The 20664-nt window shown below is 38.1% G+C and overlaps 1 pseudogene; it reads right to left on the reverse strand.

Annotated features, from left to right (window-relative positions):
• Positions 1-378: 378 nt before the first annotated feature.
• LOC100720770 (ETS translocation variant 3-like) lies at positions 379-2027 on the reverse strand (annotated as a pseudogene).
• Positions 2028-20664: the final 18637 nt, after the last annotated feature.

Genomic DNA, 20664 nt, shown 5'->3' on the forward strand with positions numbered 1-20664 from the left:
AAAATGTAAAAAAAGAAAAAAGACCAACATCTGAATAGCCCCTGCTTTAGTAGGACTGAGTCAATCTTATTCTTCCCCTGAAATAATTAATTCAAAAGAAACATTTCAGGCAAGGTAGTATTAATGACCTCTCACTGCTAACCTCCCAACCATGACCCTTTCCCTTTTATGTACCTCTCTCAGAGCAAAATTATCTCATTTATGGCATATATATATATATTTATGGCATATGTATGCCATATGACTTTGCAAAAGCAAAGTCTAGAGTGTGAACTACCACAGGAGCAAAGTACCTGGGCCCACTAGCAGGAAGTGTAAGCCTCAAACAGGAGACAAGTTCTTTCCCCATTCAGTTCAATACTCTTCCGTGTGTCCTACTCTCCAGGAAAAAAGCGTATTCACACCCCACCTAATTTACAACAGAATATACCCATCCTATCACCAAGGTAAATACAAGTCTATGCCCCAGAATACTTAAACCAGCTTTGCTAGATAAATACATACATGTATTTAGTTAGAATAGAAACATCTCCCAACACACGTGCAGTGTTATGCATCAGTGTCTGTGGATGCCAGGCCTGGGCTCCAGATTCATTCCAGAGGAACCTTCTGTTCTTACTTGGTGGCCCCTGGCTTCAGGGTCACTGTTCCAGTGCCACTTCAGCTGAATCTTGGGGAGCATGTTCTTTCTTCTCAGGAGTGCTGGGCTCTTCGCCAGACCTGTCCTCACAGTCTTCCATCACCTCTAAGGGTTCTTCGCTTTGGGTGCTAATGGGCACGAAGGGCTAGACAGACAGGCAGGACAGGCAAAAATGGTGCCTTCTCCCTAGTTGTCCTGTTTAGCACTGTGCCCTGTTGAAAGTGCTCCTCCCTCTCTCTCGGGCTGACTACCTAGGGCTCTTGGGATCCTTCTCAGAGGTGGGCTCTGCCTTAATTCATGGCAGCACAGTGTGGGTGCAGAGACAGATGCAGGCTCCTTGCTGTTCTCTACCCTTTCAGTTCATGCACCCAACAGGTGAAGCTTGATAGAAAAATGAGTCAGTTCCTTAGGATGTATTTGACATTGCAATGGTGGAACCATGAGCCCTGGGTAATGGGGAAAAGTCCTTGGACTCAGACAGTAGTTGAACGCTGAACAGGTTTGAGAATGAAGTAGTGTTTCGTTTCCTCCAGACTGAAGGAGAAGCAACTGCTGCTGGTGAAAGGGCTCAGGCATGGTGAAGGGCTATGGGAGACAACTGTAGAAGTTAGGGAAAGGGCTGGTGAAATGGGGCCATTAAGGACACCTCCTCTCCCAGGGATTGGAGAGACAGACAGCAAAGGGTCAATGTGGGTCAAGGTGCATCCCTGGACTCGTGAAAAGGAAACCTATGTTGGGCTTGCATTTCTGGTGGCCAATCCCTCTTCCTCAGACTGTATTCCAGGGGGACATGAGACCAACACCCCAGCACCAATCAGCAGTGGGGTCCTCCAGCTCTAAACGTTCCACCTTCCTATCGGTGTCATTGCTGGACTCCTGGCCAGAGGCGGTCAGGGAGCTGGCCAAGAGCCACGCTGGTCACACATCCCTGGTTGGAGAGTAGGTATCCAGAGGTGGGAAAGTGATAGCAGGAGGACGCAGCTGGCATTGAAGGTGCACTCTGAGGAATATCACCTGGTCAAATATCGGTGAATCGGTAGCTGGGCATAACCAGCTTGTTAATTTACAAGCAGACCTTTTCCCTTTTCTTTTATGAAGGCTCCTCTTGCTGTAATAGTAACTGCTGTCATAATTCATCTGTTGTTTGCATTTGCTGGGGTCCCAGAGGCGGGTCACCTCATCTGGATCCTTGATGATAAACTCCCTGCACTCTCCCTGCCTCCAGGCAATGACATGGTGGAACCCTTCCTTCTGCAGCAGCTCCAGGACCAAGGGCCATGGCCGGATCTGCCAGCAGCCCAGGGAGGACTGTGAGGTTGGCCCAGTCAGGAAGCTGATAGCTTCCACCTCTTCCTGGTTGTTCCAAAATGCTGCAGCCTGCTTTCATTTTCGCTCTCTGCTGCCAGACTCGGTCTGTGTTTGCTTGGGTTCTCCTGGTGGCCACAATTTTTAAGCCAGAAAAACACATACATTTTAAAAATGGGTATGACAAACTTAGAAAACTCAAAAACATAAATTTAGCACTATTGAGAATACAAACAAAAATGATCAGATATTCAAAGAAATGGAGTGACATATGCCAGTAGAAAAATCTGAAGAACGCTAGAGAAAGTTGAATAAGCACACAAAAACTGTAGACCATCTAGTGCATGTGGTTTTAAGGAGAACTTGAGCATAAAAATATGGACAACATAAAAAGAACCAAATGGTACTTCTAGAGAAGGAAAATAGGCTATTTCAAATTTTAAAAAATTACTAAATGATGTCAGCACAGGAATTCTGCTGTGCCTGTTTCTCCTTTACTCTTCTTTTCTCTGAATTTATTGCATTTCTCTGTGAACAAAACAGGTTCAAGCATGGCTCTCTCCCTTCCAGAAAGCAAGAACCAGGGAAAACAGGCTGCCATAAATTCCTCCATCTAATGTTCCAGGATAACGGCTCATTCCAAAATATTTAGGTTTATTCCCTATTCTACAGTTAGGAGGACAGGGAAGGGAAGGTGCTCAGGTGAGCATTTTGTATAAGTTGTGATTCAATACTTTTTCTTGACACTACTAATACGTTTTCAAGGTTATTAAGCTAATACCTTTCCCCTAGAATCTATGTGGTAGACTAGACTTAATAACAGGTCTCTTGGGAAGACTCCTGATTTTTATGTGGGAAATTTCAAACTCTCTTTCCCCCAAATTGTATGTAAAATATAACCATTTGTCCTGTGTTCTTACAGTCAGCACATTAAGGATTTTGACTATGGGGACAATTGGTTGAAAACGATCTAAGAATATCCTATTGATATAGGCATGTTCGGGAAGGATGAAAATTAGACCATAAAATCTATTTCCCAATTTGCGAAAAAATTCTTCTTGCATCTCCACAAACAGCTTGTGTGACTAGTAGGCTATAAATAAGTGTAATTTTGATGCATTGTGCAGCATGTAGTCTGACTGGAACTGAAATAAATGAGGCAAATAGATGTTCTATTCAAATCAGAATATTTAATGATAAAGAATAGCTGAAGCATATGTGATTTTTCCAGAGAAGTACTTTTAGATGATACTCACATGTAGATGCTAAAGTTCAAGTATTCTCTCTCTCTTTTGTAAGATTTGATAAATATTTTAAGCTCATAAAAATGCTTAAGAAAATTAGTATTTTCCCTAAAATATTCCTTTTGGGTTTTCCCTGTTTCCTTTTTTTTTTCACTATTATTTCAGTTTAATTTTAATGGGCACTTGTGATGGTTAATTCTATGGATTGACTTGACCAGGCTAAGGGATGCTCATAGAGCTAGCAAAGCATTATTTTTGGGTGTGTTTGTGAGGGTGTTTTTGGAAGAAATTTGCACTTGAATGAGTGGGCTGAGTGAAAAAGTTGACTTCACCAGTGTGGGAGACTATTAGCCAAAGTCTGAGGGCCAGAATAACAGAAAGGCAGAAGAGACAAATTTGCTCTCTCTGTCTGAGCTGGAATATCCATCGTCTCCTGCCAATGGGGACCAGTGCTTCTGGTTCTTGGGCTTTAAGACTGAACCAGGGTTTATATCACTTGGCTCCTATTTTTGTTATCTCTTCAAGCTTGGACTGGAACTGTTCCACCAACTATCGTGAGTGTCCTAACTTGCAGCCCTATATGTGCTGCTGTTCTGTTTCTCTTACTAACTCTAATATAGCTATATTGTAACATTATTCAAAAGTTACATGTGGATCTGTACATTTATGTTATACATATGTGTTTATGTGAGCGTGTACATGTGTGTGTCTGCATGTACAGTGAAGGGTCTATTTAACCCTTGTTTTCCTGTGCTTAGATCCATATCACTATCTGATCCAACATTACTAGTTGCTTATTTAATCTATGTGACATATATTTATTCAAATTTAAACTGATACCAATATATGTTCTTATTTTCTTACATTTTGACCCAAATGATAACATATCAATATGCATGCCAAGGGAATCCTATTGGTTCTGCTTGTCTGAAGAAACTTGGCTTGCATAGTCATAGTGTATTATTCTTTGAATTGAATGCTGGCTTTGCAAATATCATCTTGGGAATTTAATCACTAATATTCATAAGTGACATTTGCTTTTATGTTACCATCCTCAGGTTTTGGCATCAAAACTACACTTAAATCATAAACATAATTTGAAACTTTTATTTCTTTTCTAATGTTCTAGAATAGTTGTACTGGCATTAAGATTCTCATTGGTTTTAAGGATTGAGTTGAACTCCCCTCTGTGAAGCTATTTGGGATTTTTGTTGTTTGGAGAATGTTTTTGATAGTCTTTTGGGTTTTAGTCTCTTAGAGAATAATCCATCTCATTTTTTAAAATTTCAAGTTTTAAAATTTACTTGCACAGAATTTAGCAAAGTAGTACATATGACTTCTTGATTTTTCTCTTTTGGGGGAGATATATTTGTTTATTATCCTTGTATTTGGACTTTCTCCATTTGGGGTCCCTTCATCTCCTTGTTACTTCTTTACTTTCTCCAAAAGCTTCCTCATTTATTAATTTTGAAGAATGTTAGTAGATTAATTCATTATTATTGTAAGTGGAAATAAAAGAAAGAGTCAAGCATTTATATTGGTTTTCTTCTATGAACTCAGCATACCTCACATTAACTAAGTATCTTTTTTCTTTGCTTCAACAAGAAAAACTTTTTTTTTTTATTTTAAAGGGGGTAAAATTAAACACAACATAACAGAACAAAATAGGACATAACAAAGCAATGTAAGAGATATAAATTTTGAAATTTATATCTCTAGACAACCTGAGATCTTCACTATCTATCATATTGTCTCTTGTTTTCTTCCAAATAGTTGTCTATGTCTTCACATACAGAGAACAAAACAACATAGTATAAAACTCATCTGAACAGAATGAGGAAGGCATTTTAGGTCTTCAAAACCAGATAATAGTCACTAATGGCTGTCGTAGAGTCTCTCATTCTCTTCAAATAGCTGACCATACTTTTATGTATATTGAAGTTCAACAAAACAAGCAGAGGGAGAGGGGTTGCTTGGTTTCCTGGTGCTCCAGGTCCCAGCATGGTGAGGGTCCCCGTAAATGCCAGTGGCTCCCATCCTGGGCCACCACAGCTTGAACTAAATATCTTCTGAGGGGAAATTTTCCAGCTAATAAATAGAAAAAGAGTGACAGAACCAGATAACTTTCTGTAAGCTCTAATGTATTAACAAGACTGAGCATTGTCAATCATGACTGCTAATGTTGCAAGAAGGGCACAAAGAGGAAATATATGTGTGTATCCTTAGGATGATCATGAAAAAATAGTGAATTTGGTTCTGATCAAGCTCATAATTCTACCAGTTTACAGAAAATCCAGATGAGAGTGAAGAATAAACAAAAACATTTCTTATTCCCTTTGGAAAACTGGGATTTGTTTTATCTCTATGTACTTGCAAACTCAACATTGCTATGGCAGAACTGCCTCTTAAATGTAAAATTTTACCTGGACCAGGAAGACTACAAATTATATATACGAGCTGAGAAGCCATAGCTGTGGGCGTCTCTGGATGTGGTGATTCTTGTCATAGATTATCCCTTGCTATCATTAGAAGCTTTGCCTATGGAATTGTTAGAAGAGAGATTGGTTCTTTTTTTGGACATGGAATTTCTAGGGCAGGGACATCTGTCACAGCTGCCATGTGATCTCATTCTTTTGCAGTTACTTGAGAAACCCTTGAGGGGTCAAAATCTAGATTGTGGGCAGCTGTTAGGACTCCCACTGAAGGGAAATATCCTGTGCTGGCATGTGGCAACTCTTATCCTTGTATCTTTGTAAGTGACTTTCAGTGCTGAGTTTAGGCTTTTTATAGTTGAGTGAGTCTGTGTGTCTAATTGGGATTAAAAAGAGCTCCCGCATAGCAAGTGGTAGCAGGATGCAAAATACTATCATGGGGATGCAACCGGCAAATCACCACTGTGAAAAATCTCCATAAGACAAATGGCCCAGGTTCCCTCAGTATATAAATTGGAAGGAATAGAAAGAGATGGAAGATAACCTACACATTAAAAGAACCTTAAAATATGTATCAACCACTGTGATATATGGGACTTATTTGTATCTTGAATCAAATGTACTATAAAAATACTATGAAGAGAATTTCAACACTGAGTATTTCAGAAATAGTTATTTTAGTTGTGACAATTTTGCCATAGCTGCTTTCTAAGAATAGTCCTTATCTTCAGAAAAATATACTAAAATATGTATGGGTGAAATTATGATAATGCTTTGGAATTTGCATCTAAATAAGTGGGGAAGAGTGGAGGAATGTAACAATAACTCAACTCCAACAATTATCAGCAATAGTGGTTACATGGTGGCTCATCTAGCTTTTTCCTCTGCTTCCATATATGTTTAAGATTTTCACTAGTGAAACTAAATATTCTTTTAATTTTACTTTTTACGTTACTCGTAGAAAATTTAATATGGGATATATGGTGCATGTTATATTTTTATTGGACAGCACTACTCCAGATCTTTTTGCTATTTTGTAGGAAATTGAGGATATAGAGCAATATGTTGATTCCACGAGGAAAAAATTTAGCCAAATCCAAAAAGCGGAATAATGACTGGACTGGATCTTCAAAAAGATAATGCTATTAAAGAAAAAACAATATAGAAAACTATCATGGATTAAAAGGTCCAAAAGGATGTTGCAACCAAATAGAATATGAGAAACTTAACTGAACACCGGGTAGCAGAAAAAAATCAACAATTTTAAAGATATTTTGAGGATAATTCAGAGACATCAACATAGATTCTGTAGCTTTCCCATGACATTATAAAATTTTGTCACTTAAAATTTTTTCTCTATAATAATTTGTGGTTTTATAGCTTAATGTCCTCATTTTTAAAACATATGAGCAAAATATTTAAAGTTCATGATGACTACAATTTACTCTCAAAGCAAGCAACACAAAGAGAAATAAAGCAAAAGTAGCAAAATGCTGCCAGTTATTGATGCTATTTAGAAGGTAATTATTTTATTCTTGAAAATCTATCTTTGAAGTTTTTGAAAGTAAATAGTTTTTTAGAATTAAAGCGCACAGAAATCAACTTACAGTCCCACCTAGTTTAAAATGAGATAGAGTCTCAGGGAATAGCAAATACAATTGTTTAGAATAATCTTTAATATATAATAACTCATGAGTTCATAGCAATACTTCAAAACTAACATTTCTTTTTTTTATTTAAGAGGAAAAAGAGAAAAACACAAAACAAAACAAAGCAGTGTAAGGTTACACATAATACAGAACTACAAAAAAAACATAACAGTAAGAAATCACCTGTTAATAGATTACATATTATCATCTTGGAAATAGTTGCTCAAATCACCGTATCAAAGAATACAAAGTAGACATTCAAACAGAGAGACTGCAAACAGCTGTGTTCAATGATCCAAAAACATTAATATAGTCAGCTATTTAACACCCCTAAACAGACTTGCTGTTATATCCGTTAGAGCTCTTTTTTTTTTCATCCCTCTCTTTTTTACAACAAAATTTACACATTTTGGATTTTATTACTCCTTAGTTCTTATTACTTTTTTGGAGGGGTAGAGAATAAAGCCAAATACGGCAAAACAAAGCTGTCAGTCAAAACCAAGGATAGACATAGCACATGATGTAGAACAGAGTACTAGGTTATTAACAATGGTTATCAATGTTGTCTCTTGTTTCCTTAAAAAGAATTGTCTATCTCATTAGATATTATAAAGTTGGACAAAACAGTAGAGAACAAGACCAATGAAACATAGGCATTGTAAACATTACAGGACTTCCAAAGGAGACAATAGTCAAACCAGAATGGGCATCTTTGTGAATCTTTTTGCCTTCAAATTAGTTGCCTATACCCTCAGACTTGCTACTATCGCACAGAATGGAACAGAGTCTAATAGTCAAAACAAGATCGTGGGAGTATTACAGGACTTCAAAACAAGTTAATAGGAAATCAAAAAGAGTTACTATTAGTGCTTTGGCACTTCATATGCTTCTAAGAATCTGTCTATTTCTTCTGTGTTATCAAACTTTTGAGAGTAGAGGTTTTCGAAATAGGTGTTGATGATCTTCTGCATTTCTATTGGGTCTGTAGTGATTTCTCCTTTTTCATTTCTTATTGCATGAATTTGAGCTTTTTCTTCCCTTTTTTTAATAAGGTTGGCTAGGGGCTTATCGATTTTATTTATTCTTTCAAAGAACCAACTCTTTGATTTGTTGATCCTTTGGATTGTTTTCTTAGTCTCTATTGCATTGATTTCTGCTCTGATTTTTATAATTTCCTCTCTTCTTTTGGCTTTGGGCTTGACTTGCTCTTCTTTTTCTAGCTGTTTGAGGTGTAGCATCAAGTTATTTATTTGTATTCGTTCTGTTTTCCTGATGTGGGAACTCAGTGCAATAAATTTTCCTCTCAGGACGGCTTTCATTGCATCCCACAGATTCCGGTAAGTTATATCTGCATTTTCATTTTCTTTTAGGTATTGTTTAATTTCTTCTTTAATTTCTTCTGTGACCCACTGATTACTCAAGAGTGTGTTATTCAGTTTCCATGTGTTTGTGGGATTTTTGCAGTATCTTTTATCGTTAATTTCTAATTTCAGAGCGCTATGATCCGATGACATGCGAGGGATGATTTCAGCTCTTTTGCACTTGTTTAAATATGTTCTGTGAGCTAATATATGGTCTAATTTAGAAAATGATCCATGTACTGCTGAGAAGAATGTGTATTCTGATGTTGTTGGGTGGAACATTCTGTATATGTCTATCAAACCCATTTGTTCACAGGTATGATTCAGTTCTGTTATTTCTTTACTCATTTTCTGTCTGGTCGATCTGTCCCTTGGTGTCAATGGCGTATTAAGGTCTCCTGTTACAATTGTGTTACTGATAATTTGAGTTTTCATTTCTGTTAATAATTGTTTTATATAACTGGGTGCTCTGGAGTTTGGTGCGTATATATTTAAGATAGTTATCTCTTCCTCTTGGAGTTTTCCCCTTACGAGTATGTAGTAACCTTCTTTATCCTTTATGGTCATTGTTGGTTTAAAGTTCACGTTGTCTGCAAACAGAATGGCTACTCCTGCCTTTTTTTTGGATTCCTGCTGCATGAAGAATTGTTTTCCATCCTTTGACTTTCAGTCTGTGAGTATCCTTCTGGGTTAGATGGGTTTCCTGTAAACAGCATATGGTTGGATTTTGTTTCTTGATCCATTCTGCTAGTCTGTTTCTTTTGGTTGGTGCATTGAGACCATTTACATTAATGGTTATTACTGTTAAATGTTGGTTAATTGTAGGAATCTTATCTCTCTGCTGTTGCATCTTTATCTTTCTGTTCTGTTTAATTATTTGCTTTGCTTAGTGATTTTTTCCTTTGTGTATCTAAACTGTCTTTCAATATTTTTTGCAGGGTTGGTTTGGTGTTCATGAAGTTCTTCAGCTGTTCTTTGTCATGGAAGTATCGTATTTCACCATGTATTTTAAATGATAGTTTTGCAGGATATATCAGTCTAGGTTGGAAATCATTTTGCTTTAGGATCTGGAATACTTCCCTCCATGCTCTTCTTGACTTTATTGTTTGTGATGAGAAGTCTGCTGTGATTCTGATAGGTTTTCCTTTATAAGTGATCTGTCTTTTCTCTCTGACAGCTTTTAATAATCTATTCTTGTGTTGAATTTCTGGGATGGTGATTATTATATGTCTGGGTGTAGTTTTATTTTGGTTATGACTATTTGGAGTTCTATATGCTTCACTGATCCTGATGTCAGTTTCTGATCTCATGCTTGGGAAATTTTCAGCTATTACTTCTCTAAATATCCTCTTGATATCCTTTATGTTGTCTCCTTCTTTTTCATTAATCCCTATCATTCTTATGTTATTCTTCTTTGCATCATCTTGCAGTTGTTGAATTGTTGTTTCCTGATTCCTTGTTATTTTTAAAAGATCTTTCCTTTCCTGTTCACTAGCTGCAATCCTATCTTCAAGGTCTGAAATTCTATCTTCACTTTCATTAAGGCGGTTTTTACAACTTTCAGTGGAGTTTTTTATTTCCTGTATATCTCTGTGCATCTGCATTATGTATTCTGTTTGTTTCTTATATTGCTTGTCTAGGGATTCTATCTTTTTGTTTAGTTCCTCCAATTTTTTATCTGTGTTTTCTTTAGATATATTTAGAATCTCTTTCATTTCTTTTATCATTTCTTCTTTTATCTGGGATATTATTTCGAGTTTGAATTTCTTTAAAGCTTCCTGGAGTTGCTTGTCAACTTCAGTAGCTATTGTGTCTGATATATGAGGTGGATGGGATATATTTTCTTCTAAATACATTCCTCCTAGGGTTTCCTGAGATGGGCTGGAGGTTTGAGCTTGTAATTTGGTCTTTCGTTTTGTCATTTTCCTATATTTCTGTGTTTCAAGTGTTATTTGAAAGCTTCCTCAGGATCTGTTGAAAATCCCCTTCTATGTTTGCAGCTACTGAGACTCTGGCACCACTCTACCCCAAGCCATTGGGCCTGCAGAACCAATTGGCCTCCTCTGCTTGTTCAGAACTCCGCAGTTCCAGACAAGCTGGGCCTCAGGGACACTGTGCGCCCACCTGCCCCTTGGAAGATCCACAGCTCTTCAATCGCAGCCGGGTTAGGGTACTCACCACAGGCCACAGTGCCTCAGGATCCTGTGATCCCTCCCTGCTTGCAGAGATATCCACAGTCCTCCAGACAAATGAAGGGGCTTCTGCAGGCACTCCAGATCCGCCCAGCTCCTCCTCTGCAATCCGATGGCTAGGCGCGGCTGGGCTGGGGGATAGTGTAGGCCCGCCCACCCGTCGTGAGCTCCGCAGACCTCCAGGTGTAGCCAGGATGGGGAGGCGGCTGTAGTGGCCTCTAACCCACTGCTCCACTTCACTGCACCCAGAAGCCTGGGGGGTCCGGAACAGTCTGAGATTTGGGCAGGCAGTGCTGGGCACTCACCACAGGCCAAGGTGCCTCAGGAACATGCGATCCCTCCCTGCTTGCAGAAATATTCAGTCCTCCAGACAAAGGAAGGGGCTTCTGCAGCCACTCCGGATCCGCCCAGCTCCTCCTTTCCAAAACTAACATTTCATCATCACCTTTGGATTTTGCTGTTATATTGATTTGTTATCTTGGGAATTGATAAAGTTTAGTATTTCTTCTATTTTCCTATAAATTGTATAAATAATTTAAACTGTATAAGTTGGTAAACTATATTTTAGGGTACCAAATACAGTACTGGATATGGGAAAGTACTTTTTTATAGAAGAATGCAAACAAAATGATAAAATTGAAAATCTCAAAACCTCGAATGAAATAAAGGACCTAAGCCTCAAGGCTGCTAAGATTGCTACAGTAAAACTTGGTGGAAATTTTATATTAAGTAACAAAATTTGATCAATGTTTTGGTTATTTAGGCCAAGGGGATAACATGGTATAATGTCCTAATAATACATAGAATCAATTATGATGTTTTCTTGTCAAATATATTCTACTTTGAATCTTATCAGTCTTACTGAACTAATTACTAGTGTATAGGAAATACAAAAATTAAGGAAGAAATTAATACAAAGAGAAAGTAATTTATGAAACCTAGAATGTGGAATATACTACAGGAAATATTACTCTGTGTTCAACAAATATGTATAAGAAAAGAAAGAGATAGATTAAAAGAGGCAGGAAGGATATAACAGTCAAATATAATATGTGACCTTGTTTTTTTATGCTGATTCAATGAACGTAAGACAGATTATTTCTGATATAATCAGAAAAAAGGGCTAGATTGATTCCAAAATAATAAACCTTTCTGCTGAAATCCAATTTCTTGGTGATATAAAATTTCCCCAATATTTCAAATTTTAAGGAAATGATCTGTTTACTCATTGTGAATCCATTCATTGGTAAGATCTGTCCTGAACGCAAGGGAAGTACCAAAGACTGTGGAGAAAGAAGTGTGACTCCAGAAATTGCTCCTGAAAGCTACATACATTGCAGGTACAGAGGAAAGTGCATGCATATCATTTTGATACCAGGCACTCAGGGAGAAGTGCATTGTAGGAAGAATAAGCTTATGAAGGCCCACATTGGGGAAATGTTATTGGTTGGGATCAGGGAAAGGTCTTGACAGAGGGGTGAGCTGACCCTTAAATTTGGGTAGACTTTTTGGGTGAGAAATAGAGGAAACAGGTTTTATTTTTATCATAAAGTTCTCTAAGGGTCCACCAAGAGGCTCTTTATAGGAAATATAATTAGCCTGAAGAAGGTTATATAGACCAAAATCAAATATGAGAAAACAGAACTTGATATAATAGGGAACCAGAGAGTAATAGGGGTAACTGGGCCAGTATTAATGGATAGGTTGAACAGACATTTAGTAAATGAAGAAATGTAACTAGAAACCCAGCCCAGGAGTGAGAAAGTTTGGAAACACTTAGGTAAATAGTAGATTGCCCCCCCCCCCAATATAAAACTGTGAGTGTTGGGGAAACCCAAAAATACACAGTTCATTCTGGGGAAGTAAAGGGTAGGAATAGTATTCAAAAAAAAAAAAAAAAAGCAGAAGACATAGCTAATAGTGTATCAGGAATTAAAACCCTTATTACTCGCACCGCTCTGCTTGGTTTGTATACAAGCACTGGATCTGAGGGCACAGACAGCTGTCCCAAAAATATCAGGACATAGCACAGTGGTCATCTTTAATTTCCTATTAACCCAATCAAGATCCCTGTATGACTTATACTGTTGTATCATGACTGATCTTAGTTAAATCTGACTTGTTTGACTACTGCTTATTATTGACAGATATTATTCAAAACTGTTAAGTTGCTTGTTGAGGAATATAGACAACTATACTGAAAATGACAATGATTCACCATGATATCCATTCTGATTTGATTACAATCAGTTTTTGTATCTCTACACTATCTGCAAAGTTGTATTTCTGTTAATTCTGTTATGTGCTGATATGTTCAATTATACTTTATCTGATGATATAGCCAATTCTGTTGATGATAACAAGAGAGCACAGTGACAATGATAGAACCCCTGATTCAGCAGTTTTATATGGGTTTTTAGTTTTATGTGTCTATAGGAATATGTTTAGTTCTGTCCTGCTTTGTTCTGTTTCTCCCTCTAATATAGAAAGGATAGAAATAAATGTTAAGACTCATGCTTGCATAAAACCTATAAACAGTTTATGAGAACTCATCTTATGATACATGATGAAATGAACAAATATTTTGAAGGAAAGAAAGGGGCACTGTAGTACCCAGTGCTGATTCCTGAGTCTTAGGATGTGAAATCCAGCAATAATATTAATCTTTGTTCAGAAGGATTTTAACCTAATAAGTTTTGTTAGGTCTCAACATAAACGAAAATATGGATAAATGCATACATGTCTAAGTGTATAGGATTGATAGCCATATTACTTAGTTTTTGTTGGATAGTTGAACAGAACTGTTTGCAGTCTCCCTGGTTGAATTCCCATTTATATGTTCCACTTTTGTATCTTGAACAACTATTTGTGGGAAGACAATATGTATACATCAACTAGTGATTTATTACTGTTTATTTCTTTTCTTTGAAAGAATGTACTATTTCTGCCCATTTTCTATTTTGTTTTATCTTTCTTTAAATAAAAAAAATAAAGTTCTCTAGCTTTTCATCTCGTCATGTGGCAATGGGTTTAACTTTTTTGACCCATTTCTTACTTCTTTCCACACTTTTTTCTTTTTCATTTGCTATTAGTATAAAACTGTCCCTTTCTCTATTTTTAGTCCCCTTTTGGCAATAATAAAGTGCCTAGAAAAATGAGTTGTGTTAACTTATTTATTCTTTACATAAATAATTAATGCACATTCACTAAGCCTAATTGAAAATGTACACTTGCTTCTCTTTCACTGAAAGTCTGAGAGACCAGATCTTAAGCCAACTCCATTGGGAAGGATCAGATTAACCAAAGGTTGGATTTTCATTATATATATATGTATATATATTCTGGTTAATAACAAGCAGAGACCTTATTACTTCCACAGGGAAATGCGGCATTCATTTCCAGGGACTCCTAGGAAAACATCACTTACGGGAATTGCATGAGCCCCATAAACTCAAGTCTGTTTCTGAAACCCTTTTACTTTGTGCCCATAAAGCCTTCAGAGTAAGTCCTTATTAAATTGATAGCTATTATTCAAAACAGCTCACATTTTGGAGTAATTATCACTGCCCATAACTAAATGCTCAATTAGTCTTTAATGAAAACATTACCTACTACAGTGCCCAGTGGAGAAAGGTGTTTACCAAACCCTTATTGCCTCATTCATTTAACTTGAGAGCTGTAAAAAGAACAGAGGCATTTTTTGGAAAATAAACACTACCCATGAACTGACTACAATGCAATTACTTTGATTACCTCCCTTTTATAGAGAATACTAGAGATGCTTATGTATTATTCCTTTCGTTCATATGTTATCCCTGTCAAGAACAAGAGAACTGGTTATTATTATTCTTTTAACATAAGGCAATAGTCACGTCGTGGAAGTTTTCCTTCCTCTCAAGACTCTTCAGGATCTTCCTCTCTCTGAAGTATATGGGAGCTGTTATGATTTAAATCTAAAATGTTCCCCAAAAGTCCCACCTTGGGGTGTGTGGCTGGAAAGGGTGGATTATTTGGAGCATGCATCGGAAGGATATATTTTCATCCACAGATCTACTGTTTTCTTCCTGCTTCTTGGCTTCCCTGAGATGGTTCAACCATGCCGTTTCTGCTTCAAAGCCAGCCAACTAGACTAAACCACAGACTGAAATAAACCTTTCTGTCTTTAAATTGCGAGTGTGGAGTATTTTGCCTCAGTGATGGGGAGCTGACTAATTCAGCAGTACTGACAAGCAAGGGTAGTGATTCTCCCTGAATATCACAAGGAACCCCTGGTTTTTAAACTCCACCAACATACATGACTCTGACATTATTGTGCTGGGGCTCTTAAGATACAGTTACATCGAAGAGGGATTTTTAAACTGAACTACCAAAATGCATATTTTAAAATGGGGTTACATGATTCTTCATATTAGTATTTAAATTATTTGGGGCTTAACCTGGCTATGGTTTCTCTAACCAGGGTTGGCAATAGTTCTTAACCTGGAGTATCCAGGTAAAACATCGATGTCTTGCTTTTCTGCCATTACATGTTGCTAAACTCTCCCTTTTAAAACTTGCATTGAGAAGGACTAAGAAGGTTATCTTTTTAAAATAGTGTACAACTCTTCAATTAAAATAAATTTATTGTGCTTGTTATGGAGTCTGATAAGGGTGTGCTCTCCTGCACCATGTAGTTTCCTGGGAAGTCTGCATCTGCTGCACTGCCTAACCCTCAAGTGATGCCTTTATGTGTCATGGACCAGTCTCTGAAAACCTGTTGTTTATTTTGAACTCTCTTTCATAAAAAAAGTGGTGTTTTTTTTTGTTTTTTTTTTTGTTTTGTTTTGTTTTTTTGTGGAGCAGAACCCTGTTTTCAAAGAGCATAGAATTTAAAGTTGAAAGGCCTGAGCTCAAAGATGAACTCTACCACTTACCAAACATGTATCTTTAAACAATTTGATTTCTGATTATGGTCCTTTACTTCCCTGAAACATTGAATAGAACAACAGTATTACAATCTTGTAGAATTTTGTAATGATTAAATGAAATAGTAGGTTATACTCCTACTACATAATATGTGCTTTCTACTGTATTGCACTGACTTTATGGTACCACTGACTACATAGACCAGCATCATGGATTGATGATACTTCCAGGGAATAGGACTTAACATCAGAGACACATGTACCAGAAGATCCTCTATGCAACAAAGCAAGTTGGTGACTCTTTTTTTTTTTTTGTCCAGCTATTTATGATCCCTTTGAACCATATTTTTTTGTTTCCTGAAATTGCTGAGTAGATTAGATAGCACTACAGAGAGAGAGTGAGAGAGAGGGATTGAGGGAGAGAAAGAGGAGGAGAGGGAGAGGAAGAAGAAAAAGAAGAGGAGAAGGATGGAGAGGAGGTGAAATAAAAGGGGAGGAGAGGAGAAGAGAGGAGAGCAGGAGAGGGGAGGGGAGAAGAAGAGAGGAGAGGAGAGAGAGAGAGAGAAAACTTTTGAGTGTAAGTCACAAAGTCCAGGTGAATCAAATGGTGTGAAGCTGTGCCTAGGATCCCTGTGTAGGTGGCCTTTTGCTAATTTGCTCCAGAACTGGAAGGAAAGGCATGCCCTCTTCTCTCCTTGCTATAAAATGCTGCTTTTCCCTTTTGAGCAAGAAAGGTAAAGAAGACCAAAATTTGGGGGTGGCCTAAGAGGAAGAACATGGTTTTGTTTCAAACTGTATTTCTTGATTTTTAATCTAGACAAAGAAATTCTCTGACCACTACAAAAGAAATTCTCCGCACAGAGTGAAATACAATGATTCAAAGTCCTAGTTCCTGGCCTTTTCCAGTATCTTTCTTTTATAAAAAGTGGTGTACCTACACTGAAGAAAGAGATGGAATGGTACAGATTCAGCATCAAATGAATAACTCCAATAACTAAAAGGGACATAAGTGAAATCTTTCCATTTAAAAGCCTCTAGAAGAGCTGAGTAAATACGTGCTGTCCCTTAGCTGAACATGCACTCCTCCTGCTTTTTCTCCCATGTTTGGGAGAAGCATGTTTGTTTTCCACGACTTTTGCAGCACTTTCCTAAATTCCAATGTTTATAAACTTCCAAAGAAGTTTTAGGTTGTCCAAGAGAGACTCTAGGCATAACTTCTTTCCCAGTCTCGGTGGAATAACACACATCAGGAGGTTATGAAAGAACATTTGGGCTGTACATCCATCAAACTATTTATATCCATCAAATGTGCATCAAATTATTTCCACATCCATCAAACTCCCTACCATGGAACATCCTGTGGCTTTCTTCACCATGGGGTTTACGAATCAAGAGAAGGGAAGAGGGCTGGGCATCAGGGCAAGGGGCTGTGCCATTTAATTTGGATAGAAGTTCTCAAAGAAATAGCAGTTTCTCACAATGGAAACCTGGCCTTCCTGTGTTATGACAGGTGCAATGAGGAGGGAAAGAAGCAAAAAGGCATAGTGAGATTGGCCTTGAATGGCTTAGGCCTGAGTATAGGACTGGACAGAGATCTTTACATCTTAAAGGTCAACAGTACAGCAGAGTGAGGTCCTCCCTTAATAAGGTCAGGCTCAAGCCAAGAGAATTTCAATGGTCTTGAGATGCTTTGGACAGTAATAAAATTATTTCTCTACTTTTTTCTTTGCTCCCTGAAAGCTCCCACCTTGCTCACCAAATTGCTGCATTGTATGTTTGCTGATGTAGTAGAATAGTACTTCCCTATAGTGTACCACCCGATGGTAATTGGATTCTAATAATAGAACAAAAATACAGAGAATTCCCACTGCCCAGCTGGGTTTTAACTGATGTGACAGTGGAGAGTCAGCCCTTCCACTATGTTCTGCAAGGGAAGTAAAGCTGTGAAGGTTTTAGCCTGTGAAGCTCCCTTAGAAACCCAGAGTATCGGGGTGTCCCAAGGCTATTCCTCAGGATGGTTCTGGGGGTTCCAGCTTTCTCCACACAATAGGCTGAGCCCTGTTGAAGCCTTTTCAGAAAAGCAGAAAAGAATTTGTGACTCTGCTTTTGAAATCACATGATGTCATTCTCTGAAGAGCTCAGTGAGAGCCAGGCTTCTGGAGCCAGAGCTTCAGTGGGAGCTGATTTTTTTTCTACCACCCTCAGACTACATCCAGCCCTGACTCCCAGAAAGAAAATTCCACCCAGATATTTCCTTGTCACGAAACAGGAAATATCTGGGTGGAATTGATTTTTCCTTAGTGTCTTAAGTTCACCTTGGGAAATGGGAATTATGTAATTCAGATATGACAATGTCCTCTGCAGCACATCTCAATTTATCTGTAACTACTTGGAGGACATTTTTTCTTAGGTAGCTACTCATCACAAACAAGTCATCAGAAATTTGGACTCTTGCTGGGTGTGGTGGCTCACGCCTATAATCCCAGCACTCGGGAGCTGAGGCAGGAGGATCATTGTGAGTTCGAGACCAGTCTGGGCTACAAAGTGAGCTCAAGGCCTTCTATAAGTTGAGAAGGTTGATGTTTTCGGCCCAGCATAGCGAGACTCTGTCTCAAAATGACAAAAAAAAAAAAAAAAAAAAAAATTAAAGAAATTTGGACTGTTCTGAAAGACAGGGCCAACTGTTTAATGTAATCTCTGTTTCCAGAGATCATTTCTGAATATATGCCTGTGGTGGTGGTCCACTAGGTTAGGATCCACTCACTAAAGAAACAAAGCAATAAAATTCCGTAAGATAATCACTGATACATCGGTCCAGCAACACTGAACATCCGTATTTGCTCAGTGACGCAGGAGCCAAAATTACAAGTAAGTAAGTAAATAATCAGGACATGGGGCTCTGACCTAATGGTATGTACAACCTGATTCATACACAGACTGAGGCTTGAACTCACCTAGTCCAAGGTCTCTTTTTGTAGATGAAAGTAGGAATCAGAGAAGAAAATAACTGATTCAAGTCATGAAACTAAATGATAGAGGAGTCAATACTGGTACATACAATTCATTCCCATCTATTCCAAATGTAGCAAGGTGTATTTTTGCCTCTAACTTACTGTGTATGCTGAGATATATTGGAAAAGAAACAGGAAAAAAAAAAAAAAAACATCTGTAGAGTGGGGACATGGTCAGAATTCAAGACCTCTTGGCGTTGAGGTTAGGCAGCCTCATGGGTAATTTGCAGAATCTGAATGTAGACAGTTACAGAAAATGAGAATCCCCCCTACATGAGTGAGGCTTTTATGTTTTCTATAAGTTGAGAGGGTTGATCTTTTCGGCCCAGCAATAAAGGAATGCTTCCTGGAGGTACAAAAACTTGGACTAAAATTTGAAGGATAGTTATAATTCAGGTACAGGAACAGGAATAAAACCAGCAGGCCTAGCCTGGCCCAGCAGCTGCAGTCCCAGATGGAGAAGGGCTACTATTATTAGTATGATACTTGGAGCTTTGCCACTGCTGGTTAGAGACATTTATAAGCCTGCATTACTCAAGAAAACAGTAAAAATTCTTAACCATCAGTGTCAAGAAACTTCAGTGATATGAGACTGATTTCTAGGAAGGACTCAAAAGTCTCAAAGGGGAAGGGGATCAAGAGATGGAGCAAGGAGAGAAAAAGAGAATGAAAAAAGGAATTAAGATGTGTTCGGTACATGTACCAACTCCTCACAAGGGATGTAGCCATGTACTGCAAACATATCCTCATAAATTAAAAAATAGGAAAAAAGTATTGCCTATGAATTTAGCTCTGAACTCTGTGTGTGTGTATGTGTCTATATATATATATATATATATATATATATATATATATGCAGAGATCCATTTTGGTAGATTCTAACACATTTTAAAGACTGATGAAATAACAGAAAATCCTGTAATCCTGTGTTGTCTTTGGGAATTGTACATGAGCCAGAAGGAAATACCTGGTAAAGAGCAGAGGTTAGCATTCATGGACCTAGTTATTCTTTGGGGCTGGGTTAGTGAACAAATTTTACTTCGGAAATTACATGTACAGATGTTTCCTGCCTACATGGTAACCTGATAGAGTTGCTGGCTTCAACCCCAAAGATTTGACTTGAATAGGTTTGATACATATACCAACATGGAAAAATACATAAAAAGATTCTGGGGAGGCAGAAGGTGATGTGGCTGCAAAATGTGTATGGGGTGATGAGGGTGCATCTGGTGCCAGGATTGAAAGCAGACACAGAAGTTTTTTAGAGACTCTTATTCTCTCACATTTCTGTGGAGTGACAGTTACTTTCCAGGCAAAACAACAGGTTTGCTGGCCCTGCACCAGGCAGAAGCATCAGAGTAACTCCAGGGCAGTGCTGGACACCACAGAGGTGTAAAGTAGATAGTAAATAGGGTCAGGTAGGTGGTCTGATATTTGAGGTCCCCTCTTTTCTCAGATCATCTGGTTCACTGCATAAAGGTGAAGACCACAGGCCCCAAAGATAAACTGCCAGATTTTCATCCTGTCCACTGATTAATTGGGGGACAACCAGGGAAGTGAGTCCTGTGGCAAGCAGGTATGCATACAGAGCAGGGGCTCTTCCTGTAGGGGTTAGTGGCTCCTTCTGGCTTCCTTGGGGGTGATTGAGAGCTATTTAGAATATCAATCCCTGATGTTTAACCTTAAGAAGTATGTGAGTGCATTTGTTTAATCTTTTGTCTCATGGTTTGACCACAGTGAAGGTGTCTGTTTCCCCCACAGTTATAAGGTATCTGGTTAAACACTGGCTTCTTCAAGGGCATAGCCCTGCCTGACTGCCTATAATATTTCTATCTAACTCAATTGTCTGTAAAAATAACAGTACCTTTTTCATGTATCTCCTGCCTCACACTTTTTCTCCCTCCCTCTGAGATTCCTAACCTGTAT

This window comes from Cavia porcellus, unplaced genomic scaffold (genome assembly GCF_034190915.1).
Source record: "Cavia porcellus strain 051 isolate PalLab524CR breed Dunkin Hartley unplaced genomic scaffold, mCavPor4.1 scaffold_1, whole genome shotgun sequence".
Taxonomy (NCBI): domain Eukaryota; kingdom Metazoa; phylum Chordata; class Mammalia; order Rodentia; family Caviidae; genus Cavia; species Cavia porcellus.